Here is a 12,941-nt window from a genome sequence, read left to right as displayed (position 1 = left end):
CTTCCGACTTCAGAGACAAGCATATGCTAATACAGTGGGATCCTCCAACTGATCCAGCATGCACCGTATGCAGAGGTGGCTTTTGCAGCTGTGTGAAGATTGCTTAACCTACCGATGTGAAAGGAGCACTGCACCCTAAAATGTCACACTGCAGATTAAGGGGGGCAGGGTATATTTGAACGGGCATTAAAATACTGGGGTACACATAAAATGATGCGAGTCTGGTCAATAAGGACCGTTTCAGTGCTGATCTGTATTCATAGTAACATGTATATGGAAAAGAGAAGTAACGAGTGGGGATAAGGGGACGCTTGCTCTAGCACGAACCCCAGATATAGGTGTTAAAAAATGCAACAGGACAAAGAGCAACTACAACCACGAGCGAGTTTGTATTATAATAAACCCCTGTGAATTGGGCATGTGTGTGTGCATGGGGAGGAGTGGGGGTGGAAACGGATATGCCCCATTGCTGTTACATGACCCTCCTGGAGAAAAGTGTGGCGTGAGAATAAGGAAGCCGAGAGGTTCACGAGGGGATCGTCACATTGAACGTGTACTGACGGGCACGGCAGACATCCTGCCATGCCAAGGTAACTTCTCCCCCTGGTAATTGGTCATGAAATTCATGAGACCGCTGCCCCCACCCAAGCAATTATGCAGCATAATCACAGTCAGTTCCCATTTAACCTACAATATTGCTCCAATAAGAAAAATATTGCTCGATTATTCTGGTCCTGCAGTCCTTCTTAAATGAAGACAGGTTTCCTATACTGCCAAGTAAGTCTTTGTTTCTGGGGTGATATTCATCATTAATCCTGCCTGTTATCTCCGGTGGTACATTTGTTTAGATTCACGAGATTTATCTCCTGTCTGGGGGCATTGTACCCGCAACTGCCATTTGGTGCTAGGTAGGGGAATTATCATTTGCTCCTTAATCAGAGCCTGTGTGCAGTCAACAAGGGTAGTTCACAAAGGCCTATGCACCAAGATCCTTTGGGACCGAAGAGAAACTTCCCTGTATGCATCAGTCTGTCCAGACAGGCATTAGCGTACACGCATTTGAATCGTACAAGAGCAGAAGCTTGATTTTTTTTTTTTGTCGCTACCAGGGCTGCACACCACTAACCTTGAGTGGAAAATAGATGCTAATAAATGCAGGGTCTTAAAAATGTGAATTATAGCCATTTCACACTTCACGGCAGACTCGTAGTGGTGAAATGGCTTAATACTTAATTACAATGCTTGTCCTTCCCTCAAGTGCAGATGACGTCCCTCTGATAGATTTTTGCAATGACATCTGTGGAAATAAGAGGAGAAGCTAATTAGGGATTCATATAATCCAGAATATTGACTGTGTGCTGATTAAAAGGATGGGGTGACACCCATTCCAACTTGATGCATGCATCTGTTAGTTTAGTCTGCTCCCCGAGGTGGTGGGTTTTGGGTAGTTATTTTTTTTTTGGAAGGCCTTACCGAAAATGAGAGCAATGCCTTCCAGGCCCTGGGATGCAGATGTTGAGAGCAAATGCTCCTTTTCATTTACATTTCATTAATGATGAAGCATGGCGACGCAGCGTGGCAGTGGGATGCTTTATGGCTTGCACTCCAGGGGTGATAACTTCTCTGTGGTCTCTTGGGAGCATTTTTGTGGTGTTGACTGTAATGGGATCCGCAGAGTATTGACCAAGCACGACCGTAAGCATGCCAAAAGCAACCATTAGACAAGTCCCTAGCAGGGAGGGCAGGCGAGCCAGCCTGGTCGTTTCCATGCCGGTTGTGCAGCGCGCTCCTCCTCCTCCTCCTCTTGCAACAGAGCATTTCCACTGAAGTATTTATGTAGGTGAGCTCCGAGGTAATGTACTGTAAATCAATTCTTGTACCGGCATGAGATGTGACATTTTTAATAAACTGTGAGATTCTCAATCACTGTTGTTATCATAACAGCATTTATGCTTAAAATATAGCTGTCTGCACAAAGAGTACTGTGCGTGGAATAAAACAGCAAATGAAGGGTGGGTTGGAAGCGACGTTGCCCTTGTCTCAGACTCGTGATTAAGATCCCAGCCCGGCTCTGATTTCCTTGCAAACTCTATTGTACTTGGAACTGAATTATTCTCAGGGAAATCTTGGCCCATCCGTGGGAAAGGAGAGCTGTTACTTGTAGTGCGGTCTCCAATGAACGGAGGGCACCCAAAGATCAGCGTGGAAATGCGTGCTGTTTTTGCTGTCGTCTCTGAATGGGGTAGCCATAGGTGAGAATTGTCAAGAGAACGGTTGTCCTATTTTTATGAGCTGAGCTTTTGGTCTTTAAAGGAGCGTTTTGCACACTCCTGCTTTCCCAGGATTATAGCAGGCAGGAAATTCCAGAAGTCAGGTGCACAAACCTGCCTGGTTTCCTTTGTGCTGAGCTGCTCCTTGCACAGAGGAAACTTTGAATGGCATAAAACTCACATAACTAGCTCTCTTAGCTCTCTTTGCTAGCTGTACACCAGCTGCTCCTGGAAAAAAGACAACTTATGGCAGGAAAGGAGCTTGGCCAGAGCATCCTCCTGTCCTGTAACCTTGGATCTCAGGTCAGAAACAGTGTTAGGCATCATATGTTAGACCAGTATATTTGGGGGGGATATTACACCAGTATATATTAGACCAGTATATTGATATTAGACCAGTATATATTAGACCACTATAATATTAGACCAGTATATACTAGATCAGTATATTGATATTAGACCAGTATAATATTAGACCAGTATATACTAGATCAATATATTGATGTTAGACCAGTATAATATTAGACCAGTATATACTAGATCAGTATATTGATATTAAACCAGTATATTGATATTAGACCAGTATATTGACCAGTATATCTATTGCTCTATATCAGATCAATATTCTTGGCTTATTTGACCCTTTATACCATTTTTTCTTGAAGAAAAAGAAGAATGCCTTGCATTCAAAAACTTATCTAACCAGCTGTTGGTCCAATGAAAGAATAAAACAGAAAATGAAGTTGGAAGCGACACTGCTTGGATCCCATAAGGATCCCATAAAGGATCCCATAAAGATCCTTGCGTCTTGGAAACCTCTACACATTTTTATCCCAGAACTGAAGTCCCCGCACAGGCAAACCCCCCGAAAATACGGTGCTCTATCGTCAGCTGAAATGCTGCCTGCATCAGGTCGGCAGATCCCAGACATGGGCTGTTTAAGGCTGACTTCTGATCAGCCTGGCACCGACCCGGTGAAAGGCAACCCATAGGGCCAGCGCTTCTCCAGGACTTCATCTGCTCATTATTTTCCATTCAGAAATGGTTTTTGAAAGTATCAATGCAGAGAAAAATACATATAGATCTCTATATATCGTGGGTTTTTTTTATTTTTTGGTATTCTGTGTACTTATGAAGAGGATCATAAATATGCACTCAAGGTTGCAGTGATTTTTATCCTCCCTTAAACTGTGCATTGCATTTCTAATAGCTGTTTCCCCCCCAAATCAAACAGCAAGAGAGACCTATTTTTCACATGGTTTGAATTGATTTTGTCTTTTAACGACAGGTTGCTGCCACTGATCTGTTCCTCACGTAGATATTGCTGGGCAGATTTAATCCACAGGAAATTGTGGCAGCCTCGGCTTTTTGAATATCATTAATTCCCTAGCATGCCGAGCAGGCCAGAGATGCCTAAGGTCATAAAAAAAAAAAGTCATTTCCTTCTGTATTTTTCAAATGGCTTTTGGTGGGTGGTCTTCCTCGTGGCCCCGCAGCAGCACTGCTAATGAGGACCTGTTTCTAAATAGGACTCAGACTCAAAAAGCTGCGTCCCTCAGGCATGGGAGCAGCACTTTGGAAAGAGGAGAGCTCTTGCTTATTCATCCAACGTGGCGTGAGCTCCGTGTCAGAAATGATTTCCTTATCAGCGGCCCGTTTCGAATGAAGCGCATTAAACAGGGAGCTGCCACTCTGCCGTGGATGGCGACTATAGTCGCTCTGTAGGTGCGTCATAATGAATCCCCAGGGCCTGGATCAAAGAGATAGAAGTAGACACAGATACAAAAGAAGGACCCTTAGGTTTTCCATATGGGTATGTTAGGGATTGAGCTGAACCAGAAATCCTGGACCGCTCCAGCAACATCCAGACCCAGATCGAAACTCTCTGGCACGTCCCTAATGGGTTTTCCTTGCCAGTTCTTCCCCTGCTCTCTGCCTGGACCTCACAGTTAGCCATTTATTGCCAGAGAAAAATGGTCATCCCCTCTGCAACCCTCAGCTGCACTGAAGTAGGAGAGGAAAGCCTCGCTCAGGAGGAGAGGAAGACGGGTCACACCTGCTTCTGCAGAGGGATGGACAGGAGATCCTGTCTCGAGAGGCAGCGGTCTTACTTCCAAACTTGGCTGGCACTTCTTGTGGGAAGATGACGTGCCTTGCCGACGGGCGGGCTGGCGGCGAGACGATTCCTGGGAACTAGAGCCAAAGTCGTCTCCAGCCAGACCTTCAGAAAGAACAACGAAAGGCTGAACTTCATCGGTTTTGCATGCAAAGTGGTAGCAGCTGTTTCTCCCATCCGCCGAAGTGGCTGTTATAAATATACAAATACATACACCTCATTGGCAAGTAAAATAATGTGCGTGTTTCATTTCAGCTACACGAGGGCAATGTGTCCTTGGATGGAATAAGCCAAATGAGTATTATAGTGGTGTGTATATCACACCGCGCCGTGTGGCTTCAGGGCCATGTAGATTTGGAAGCAGAAATTTGATTACAACCCAGTAATAGGTAGAAAGCAGATGACTGGCTCCGAGAGAGAGTCAGAAAAATACATTTTGAAACGCGTCTCCTGAGACGGGGAAGCGAATTTCACAGGGCATGGACGGTAGCTTCAGGAGAGGGCTCGCCCTCGCTAGGTTAGAATAACACGGGGCACGAGCTGAGATTGAAATGGTGCTGGGCTCATGGGAGCTGACAGCTCTTTCACTAGCTGGAACGCTCACGTGGGTCCTTCTTTATTTATTGAAGCCCATGACCCATTTGTCAACGTTAGACGACAGCGTTGGCAATTTAATGCAGTATTTCAGGTCAGGGTCGCTCCTGCGTGACCCTGTTAGCAGGCTCTGGCGGGGGGGGTAAGGGAGACGTGCAACCTTGCGCGTGGCAGCTGGTCCGGTTGGCATCCCGCGGCTTCCAAGTGCTTTTCCCTTCCTCCCCTAGCAGGACGTTTATGAAGCCGTGGGCTCAAAACAAACCTCCAGCCAAAATTGCTTAGGGAGTCTAGGAGCAAGGAGATCATCCAGCATCCAGCCAAGGTGATCCCGGCTAAATCTAACCATGCTTGGGATCATTATTTCCATCAGTTGTGCATTGGGCAGAAGGGTCCCTGGGTGTCTTCTGCTGAGACGAGCTGCAAGGCAGGTCAGGCTCTCTTCTGGCATAGAAGCAGGCACCAAACCAAGGCAAAGGCATAGAGCATCCTCCAAAATGGTGTTTTGTCACACTCAAGGCTATAGACATGAGTCAAGGTCCTCACCGCTCTCATGAGGTTGTGCAAGGGTGCAAAAGGCAGTAAGTAACCCCCTTGTTCTCCCTTTCTCAGGCTTGACCGGGCCCTAGTTCACTGCCCAAAGTCAGACCCTGGCGCCCAAAATCTCTCTCTGCTTTTCCTGCGAAGGGGATAGATCATGAACGATCGCCACTCCTCTGCCAAGTTCTCTTCTGACCGCAGGTTGCGGGGAGGGTCACCTTGAAGTGATGCTGGGGACCCCGTTCAGGAGAATAAGCACAAAAAATAAAGGGTTTGGGTTGCAAATTGCAGGAACAGCTGAGGTCATAACACAAGGGAAACACATTGCCTCCCAGCAAGCATTGGAAGTGCCGAGGGGTCGGGGTAATGAAGGGATACTGCCGCCAAAATGAAATGTTCCCTGCCAGTGAACTTAATGAAAAGCTGCTTACATTTGATATAATAAGGGCAAAAGAAAAAGAAAGAGGCAGCGTTTTATGCCTGTAGCACTGGATTGTGCTGGAGCAGGATAAAAATGTGCCACGTCCTGGGTCTCTCTTGAAGTATTAACATTTTGAGAGACAGAGAAGGAGGTAACGTAAGTGTCAATGTATTTTTTTTTATTAAAGATTTGATGTCCTAGCTTTAATTGAAGGCGTAGTAAATAGAAATGGAGATTAATGGTAGGTTATTAGAACTGTTCGCTTTGATAGATAAAATGCAGTATCTTCTCATAAGGTGTCAGAGGTTAAAGATTATTACTGCTTCATATGGCTTCTGTAATGAAAGTCTCTCTGTTACAACTCATGGGGTATTATTGAATGTGTGCGTGTGTGTGGAGTCATTAGTAATGGATTAAAATTGCAGTAAAACTCCCATAAGAAAAACAGGATGTTTTATGAGTATCAGCTCGTGAGCTCTCCAAAAAAGACAACAGTTTTTATAAACCTGAAGCTTGGACATAAAGCCTCCTTCAATGTAAGCTAAAAGCGAGAACCTGAAAACAGCGGACAAACTTCTGGAAGCCTAAATCCTGATCCTAATGCGAGCTGTAGATTTCCCTAGGTTAGATGCTACTGGATGTTAACAGGCCCTAAGCTACTGCATGGTTTATACACTTCTAATTAATTAAAAATGACATTTCTGACAGATCCTTTCAGGGTAGAAAGTTAAGTCCTTCATAATTGCTATACATTCCTATCTGCAAACGCCACCAAACCACTTTGTACTAAATTATCCAACTCTTGTTCCCATGCGGCACGCAGGAGTGTGCCGAGAACGCCGTGGAAAAAAATAATCCCAGTAATGACGTTGGAGGCTGCTTCATGCCCTTCCTAGCCCAGTCCTAAATTTCCACAGTGTATTGTGCTTCAGGCAACAACTCCTTTCGTGGCACTTTTCCTTTGCTAATGTGGGATCATCTCTTAAGTTCTTCGTGTTATTAGTGCTGGGCCAATTCCTCGAGCCTTCAGCTTTCCTTCAGGAAAGTCCCCGCTGCAAGCCACAACATGATCGCGCGCTGGAAAGCTCCTTGTATCCCCAAGCCATTGTTCAGATATAAAAAAAGATCAATCCTGACAGCATCCCCGTGAGGTTGATCCCTGTATATTTTGTTTTTCTCACGTGCAAAGCAGGAAAAGTAGGTGTGTGGGTTACCATAGATTTATGTATCATTCACTGCCATCCAGCCAGGTCCTTTTCTTAAACGTACTGAACACGTTTAAAGGAGCCGTTCATCCAAGAAGCACCATATTGGTCCCAAACTTCAAGCCTATAATTTGTGCATCCTAAGACATTGCAGTCACTGATTACAACCATCCACGGATATTCAGGCCGAAACTGCGTGGACTCTTTGTAACTGAGGGTTAGCACTGATCCACGTATGCCGAGAGGAAGTGTTCCCTCTCTGTCTCAAAAAAGTGAGAATATTCCTATTTAGTTCCTTGCAAAACCTGCTCACTTTAAAAAATATCCTAAAGCTGGTTCTGCTGAAGCCAGGGAGGTAGGATTGTTCTGTTGGACTTTTACTAACTTGTTCTTGTCTATGATACTGAGCAGCTGCCAGGTTTTGCAAAATGCCTGCTGATTATGTGGAGTGCATAGGTGCTCCTAATGGACCGTGTTGGGCCCCATTGCTAGAGGAAGGATGGATGTTTTAAACAAAGTAACAGCATCACATCCTGATTTCATTAAAGTGTTTGTAAAACTGCAAGATACACATTGTTCAATTGATAGGAGAGTCAAGAGGTAAGCCCCAGCCAGACGGAAGAAATCAGGCAATAAAGGACAGCGGCAAACAGGGATGTCGCTTCCAAAATGGAGACGCTTTAGAGTTCATCATAAACCTCCGATGCACATTCAGCCTGCCACTGGCCTGAAACAGACTTCCCAAACTCTCCCGTGATTTATGCCGTCACCTCCGAGAGATGCGTATATTCATTAACGCTGCATCTTGCCCTGGGAGCTGATGTGACACGAGAGGCTGTTTGCATGTAGACGTGGAGGCTGCTCAGGAGGGAGTTACATATGTTCCCATGTCGCTGCCTCTGCCCGCAGCAATATGTCGAAGCATTTGTACAACACCAAAGGGACAGTCGGCCTCGTGCTCAGCCATCTCCTTGACGAAAGCGTCCCTTTTCTGGATGTCGAGTCTCCAGCTAGGAGGGAAGCCTCAAGTCACGAGTACGGTTTGACAGGGTTTGGCTTCTCTCGGAAGAAACCTTGTTGATTGTATTCTGCATTTCGGCACTCGCGTGCGTGCTGTGCTGCTGAGCAAATGCCGCTCTCTTCGTTGCACATTTCCAAAGGATGCTTGATTTGTGGGGGGGGATTCCTCTCTCGTCGCATCTTTTGCTTAGAATAATAAATTACAAAAATAGATGCACGAGGAACTGGGCTGAAACATCAACTCATTTCACAGAGGCCACCAAACAGCTGTCAGCTGTAATGACTTTCTCTCACTCCCACCTGGTCTGGATTCAGACTGGTGACCTAGAGATGAAAGGCTTCTGTATCACATTAGCAGTCCCCTGAGCTGTGCAGGCTCCTGTCACCGCTTGAGCCAGAAAATATGAGATGCACCCCATAAAACCGGGCAGATGGCTCCGGGGGGGGCAGTAACAGGGTACAGGACCTTTCATCTCAAGCTCATCGGTTTGAATCCGGACCAGGTGGGTACTGACCAAGAGTCATTACCGGCCGCCAGCTGTTCAGTCGCATCCATGAAACGGCTGGACGGTCCCTGTCCAGTCCCTAGCGGGCCGGCATTCGCATTGCATCGCGCTTGCACGAAAAGCCGCCATTGCAAGTAGTGCTTTTGCATTTCCACTGGGCTCAGCAGCGAAACCGGGGACTATGAAGGGATGGAAGAAAAGAGAGAATTGGTCCTATGCCAGAAGACACAGCCCCTTCTAAGCCGTGTGTTGCTGAGGGGAAAGGGGCCTTCCTGCTTATTGGTTTGAGCATAACATTGAAAAAAACCCAGGACTATTTTAATTAGATTTGAACTTTTAATTTTTTTGGTAACCATTGAAAAACAAAGCCCTTTGAATAGCCCTGGGAAGTAGCTAGGTGCTACCCCTAGGCCTGGCTGGAGGGAATTTTTCTAGCTGGAGTTGACGCCACTGAGGAAAGTTTGATTCTTTGCAGGGACAGGTCTTAAAACTGACCCTTTCCCCACGTGATTGCAAGGAGCTGTCGGGAACGAACAACCGCGACATGGATTTATTAATGCATCCAGTCAACTCCTCCTCTTCCCTGTTCTTTCCAAAATAAGTATTCCCACCAGCTCCTAGCACCTAGATGATCCATCAGGGCCACCTGCTGTAACCATCATCGGCGGCAGAGAGGTTTTGCTGCCGTCAGACAATGCTAAATCCCCCTGAAAACTGACATTTGCTGAAACAAGGCGTTTCAAGAAGTGCCGCGTCTGAAAGTGCAAAGACAGATTAACGGCAGGGCAGAGCAGAGCGGGCGAGAAGCAGCGAAACCCTAGACTCACCTCGGTAAATTAGTCGCCTATGGATTTATTGTTATTAGTCATGATTTTTTTTTTCAAAAAGGCAAAGGCAGCCAGTGATTTGTAGGTACCTAATTTGAGACACCACAAAGAGGCCTGACTCGCAGAGGGGGTGTGGATCAGCTCTTTCTTAAAATGAGAAGCTCTCCAGCTGAGCTGGAAAAAGTTACTGAAGTCAATCCACTGAAGTCTGGGTCCACTCGTGCATTTTATACTTTCATGGACTTCAAGGATCGAGCTCTGGAAGACGTTTAAGAACAAGACGTTGGAAGAGAGGCTGGCAGGGATGTGGGTTTGGCTTCCAGGCAGGTTCAAAACTCACGTTTTTCACCAAGAAAAATGAGCTCCGTGGTCCTTACCATCCTATAACAACATGCAACATCATATAACATCACGCGGTCCTCAATAAATGGAGGAAGGATGGAGTCTTTTGAGTGAAGCGATAGAGAGAATATTTTGCGTGCGTGTTCATGAAAGAGAGAAGGCAGGATGGGCAATGCATTAGTCCCTGCATAACTGCACTGGGATGAATGAATATGGCCCCGTAATGTGCCACCTGCATAGTCTTCGGATCCTCATTATCTCGATGACAAAACTCCTGTTTCCTCAGAAGTGCAGGTACAAGTTAAAGCACCGGTGAGAGCAGGAGCCACGGGATGGTGGGGGAGAAGGGATGCACCACTGCCTGTGTTTTATTGATGGGATCCCCTTTGTCATGGAGTTAAGTTGTGGCATGTAAATACTGTTGTATGAGCAGTTTAATGTCTGTGGACTGCAGCAGGGCTGAGGCCAAGTGATGGACAGGGTACATGCCGAGCTAGCGACTGCTTCCGCATTAGCGCTGGTCTGAGCGGTCCCTGTTTTGCTTTGGAGGAGGACGTTAGAGCAACCCTGATGACATGCCATATTTTCACTTAGGACTTCAGCTTCCCCAAGGGGAGGGTGACAATATGGTATTCATCCAGGCCGTGACTTTGAGTTATCTATAGGAGGTGATGGACTTTCTGTGGTATATGGGCACTGATCGTGGCTCCAGAGTGCAAATAAAAGCATCCTGCGCACAGCCGCCCCGCTAGCACAACCATCCTCTGCTACAAGGGGGAAAAAAACACTCGGAGACGGACGTACTGGTGGCTTTACCATTCATGCTGTTGAACTACTCCTGCTGTGCTTTCTATTTCCCAGCTAGAAATGTTCCCAGCGACTCTAATACGTGCTCAGTCTACCCGAACGTGCCTCCAGATTGAAGTGAACCTCAACAATGTTTCCTTGTGCTGGGATTAATTATTTTAGAGCTATTGTCATAATCACGGTGCATAGCCAGAGCAACAAGTACCGTCATGGATGTTGCACTCACGGGACTGGTAGCTAGCATCCCCAAATGTGTCGGGCCTTGCAGCTTTCCCTTTCCAGGCTGGAGTTCCACTTTCCTACCTTTGCTAGGCTGACATTTTCCCTCTCGCTTGGACGAAGTTGTGGCTAAATCGCTCTGTACCAACCGGACTGGTCCTGCGGGTCTGACTGCGGTCAGGCACCTTGTTGGCCAGCGTCAAGACAGCGATCAGTCGTCTCAAAACCACAGTCTTTCTTCTTTTAACAGTAGGAGCAAAGCACCCAGGAAAAGAGGAGTTTGAAAGTCTATATGCAGACCTGCCCTGCCAAAGAGTTCACCATCCATAGAGTCACTAGTGGACTCCAAGATGAACATGAGTCGGCAGTGCGACGAAGCCATCAAAAAAGCCAACGGCACTTTATCATGCATCAGCAGATGCATGACGAATAGATCCAAAGAGGTGATACTTCCCCTCTATCGGGCGCTGGTCAGACCGCAGTTGGAGTACTGCGTGCAATTCTGGGCGCCGCACTTCAAGAGGGATGCAGATAACCTGGAGAGGGTCCAGAGAAGGGCCACTCGTATGGTTAAGGGCCTGCAGACCAAGCCCTACGAGGAGAGACTGGGGCACCTGGCCCTCTTCAGCCTCCGCAAGAGAAGGTTGGGAGGCGACCTTGTGGCTGCCTATAAGTTCATCACGGGGGCACAGAAGGGAATTGGTGAGGCTCTACTCACCAAGGCGCCCCCGGGGGTTACAACAAATAATGGCCACAAGCTAGCAGAGAGCAGATTTAGACTGGACATTAGGAAGAACTTCTTCACAGTTCGAGTGACCAGGGTCTGGAACGGGCTCCCAAGGGAGGGGGTGCTCTCCCCTACCCTGGGGGTCTTTAAGAGGAGGTTAGATGAGTATCTAGCTGGGGTCATCTAGACCAGCTGGGGTCATCTAGACCCAGCACTCTTGCCTGCTGATGCAGGGGGTCGGACTCGATGATCTATTGAGGTCCCTTCCGACCCTAACATCTATGAATCTATGAATCCCCTGATGGTAGAGTTGCCAGGCTTCGTGTCTGCAGGTAGCCTGTGCCCTAAGCTAGTTGCAAACAGCTGTCGTGCCTCTCTCTTGAAGAAACCCTATTACTCATCCCAGATGTCTGCTTCTTGTAATCATCTTAGGTGATATCGTCCTCTTTTTGCCTGCTTTTAGGTTCTTTGTGTTGTTATTATTGCTGGACCAACTCCTGGAGCCTTTAGCTTTCCTGCAGGAAAATCCCCACAAGAAGCCACAACATGATAGCGCGCTAGAAAGCTCCTTGTATCCCCAAGCCATCGTTCAGACACAAAAATGATGCATCCTTACAACATCCTCCCTGTGTCCAAAAGCTCATGGCAATATTTGCCAAGCCCGTGATCTCTCCAGACTGGATCCCTTCCCTAATCCTGACTCTTTTAATGTGGAGCAAAAGGAAATCTCTCTGTCTCACCAGGTTCAGCTCTGATTATTTTCCAGGCCCGCTGTCCTACCGTGCCACTAATGTCCCTGGAGCTTTTGAAGTTCGTTACAGGCTGTATTTATGACATGGCAGATGGGCAGGGCCGGGGGGATGCTGGCAGAGCAGACAACCAGGAAAATGGGCTTTTTCTATTGTAGGTTTGAACTGTGTCAGGAAAGCGAGAGGCACGCGTTGGTAGGTATTGGGGGCAGGTCTCAGGATAAAGGCACTTAGTGCTGGTGCAGCAGATTGCCTACGAAGAGGGACAGAGAGGGGTTGAGCTGGTATAAGCCAGAGTTATAGAGAGTCCAAACACCACCTACCTTTGGCAGGATCGGCCCTAGCCGAACCGTCCCATACAACCATAATCTAAACTCGATATAAGACGACCATCAACCCTGACACACCACTAACCTGCCACGGGTTAAGCAGGGGAACCACGGCAGCCAAATGTTGTTAATATATGCTCGAGAGATGCCAGGTAGAGGCCATACCCCACGAGGGAGGAAGGCGAACCCCGCCAGCCTGCATCAATCTGACCATGAGGACAAATTCCTTCCGGACCCCAAATCTGGCATCGGTCTAAGCCTGAGCAGAGGGG

At 47.2% G+C, this 12,941-nt stretch overlaps 1 protein-coding gene across 8 annotated transcripts in view; it reads left to right on the top strand.

Moving 5' to 3' along the window:
- Nucleotides 1–12,941, top strand: part of SGCD (sarcoglycan delta) — a 405,818-nt gene that overhangs the window by 369,913 nt on the left and 22,964 nt on the right. The window lies entirely within an intron of this gene.

Source organism: Alligator sinensis, unplaced genomic scaffold (assembly GCF_000455745.1).
Source record: "Alligator sinensis unplaced genomic scaffold, ASM45574v1 scaffold550_1, whole genome shotgun sequence".
Taxonomy (NCBI): Eukaryota; Metazoa; Chordata; order Crocodylia; family Alligatoridae; genus Alligator; species Alligator sinensis.
Note: the sequence above shows the minus strand (reverse complement) of the source record. Positions and strands in the feature narration are given on the sequence as shown.